Here is a 2,450-nt window from a genome sequence, read left to right on the forward strand (position 1 = left end):
CCTGAGGTGCCGCCTCTACTTCCCCACCGGCGCACGAAATTATTCAAATGAGCCAGTTACATCCTGCTGGGGGAACCAGGGGTCACCCCTCCCCCGACCCTACAAAGCCTTCCTCCTGTGGCCCCTGCTTGTTCCCTCTGTTCCCAAGTGGACCCTCCCCCCGATCGGCATGAGGGGTTCTCCTCCCCTGGGCTGTGGGTATATGTAAGCTACAGTTTACATAATGGCCTGCCGACCCGGGCATCTGTCCAGTGTCAGGTGTCATGGGTTTGGTCATCCCCGTATCCCTAGGGCAGGGATCCCTCCCTCCTCAGTGGAAGGAAGAGGAGACAATCAAACCAAAGATTTGTTTCTAATTAGTGCATGCAGGATGACCAAAGAAAGAAAAACGTATGACCATTATAATTGCAACAAAATAGCAAATTTTTAACACTTAGGACATAGAAAATTAAGAGGGCGTAATGATAAATGAATACTGAATTTTGGCCTTTACAAAAACAAAACAAAACAAAATACTGCTGGCATCTGAAACTCAACACAGCCAAGCGCAGCTCCCTGAAACCCCTCCAAAATTGCTCCTCCCTGGATCTCCCCAGTCAGTGGCCACACCACCAGCACTGAGGCAGCTACCTGAGGCTGGGGCCTGAGTTTCCTCTCTACCACCAGAGCCCCACCACCTAGAGTGGGGCTTAGCAAAGAGTACATGCGTTATAAATGTTTGTGAAAGAAATGAACGAATAGAAAAATGGTTTCCTTGGAAAGATTTAAGTCCACCTTTATGCACCCCATCCATTTATAATTCGTGTTTGGTTAAACTCAATTTAGAGTTGATCTTCTCATTAACAGCCTGTGTTATAAAAGAAATGGGATAGAAATAGATTGCTTAAATAATTACTTCTGCACTATTGTCTATGTTCATTAAAAAGTGACAGATACAGAGAGAAAAGTTTAAGAATGATGTTGAAATGTTGGAAGTAGGTTACTGAAGACATTCCAGAACGTTGGACGCACCCAGCCTCATGTCTCCATCCCCTCTGACAGCTGAGACTCTCCACAATCTCAGATGAGAACAGCAGGATCCAGTCCCAGGAACACGAATGGACAGAGGGAGAAGCAGGGGTGCGTGGTGCTTATCTGGTCCCAAGAACTAGTTCTGCGCTGGGTATTTAGGTGGTTGAGCTAATAGCTGTGAGGTCAAAGGTATCTCACTCATACAATCTGCCATTCACTTTTTAACAGAAGCCGAAGTTTATTCTGTGATTATGTGGTCAGGCAAGGAGAATTTCCTATTTCTGCGGTCACAACAGTCGAAAGCAGAAAGCCCTTCTAGGTACTTGGCTACATTTGCCTTCAAGGACAGGGGAAGTCAGGCCCTTAACCTTGGCACCCCAGGGACAGAAAAGATGTCTGCCACAAATATCACTGAGTGGCACTTACCCCGAGGACAGAGAGGTGAAAGTCAGGTCCCCTTCCTCAACAAGCTTATATCTGGAGAGGCAAAACTACAGCAGGGCAGCCTGATGCACATTTAAGAAAACAGGAACACAGGCACGCAGGGTGCCACGCCCAGAAGCCTGGGACAGGCGCCATCTAGGCACCTGGGGCACAGGACGCACCTGAGCTAAGAGCCAGGAAGGACGAAGGTTAGTCCAGGTGTGGGTGTCTTGTTGAAGAAGCAGAGACTCTGAACTTTTCCTAAAGGCTATGGGTCTTACTATATGCAATGTCCTAAACTATTTTCATTTTAAGTCTTTTTTTTTTCATGCCAGCTTTAACCCACTAAGAAACAACCTCCCCTCCCTCCTCCCACACTGGACTAACTATCCTACATGATGTACGCATCTATAATTTTATGGAAAATACCTTTATTAGACAGCTAGACAAGTACCCCTGGTCCTGGAAAAGCTGGTACTAGATACATCTGTCATACAAATAGAATCCCACTTTTTTTAATTAATGTGTAGTTGATTTACAATTTCATGTTAGTTTCAGGTGTACAGCACAGTGATTCAGTTATATATATACATATATATATACACACACATATATATATTCTCTTACAGATTCTTTTCCCTTATAGGCTATTATAAAATATTGATAGAATCTCACTTTTAATCAGCCCCACGGAACATCAAAACTACTGTGTATTCAAACCTCATTAAAATGGAGGGAAGCCTATTGCCACTTCACACAGAGTAGTGCTGATTTTACTTGTAAATAAGTGTTTAAAGAACACACTAGGGCTTCCCTGGTGGCGCAGTGGTTGAGAGTCTGCCTGCCGATGCAGGGGACACAGGTTCATGCCCCGGTCCGGGAAGATCCCACATGCCGCGGAGTGGCTGGGCCCGTGAGCCATGGCCAGTGGGCCTGCGCTCCGGAGCCTGTGCTCCGCAACGGGAGAGGCCACAGCAGTGAGAGGCCCGTGTACCAGAAAAAAAAAAAAAAAAAAA

The sequence above is a fragment of the Neophocaena asiaeorientalis genome, unplaced genomic scaffold (assembly GCF_003031525.2).
Source record: "Neophocaena asiaeorientalis asiaeorientalis breed wild unplaced genomic scaffold, Neophocaena_asiaeorientalis_V1.1 scaffold781, whole genome shotgun sequence".
In the NCBI taxonomy this organism is placed as follows: domain Eukaryota; kingdom Metazoa; phylum Chordata; class Mammalia; order Artiodactyla; family Phocoenidae; genus Neophocaena; species Neophocaena asiaeorientalis.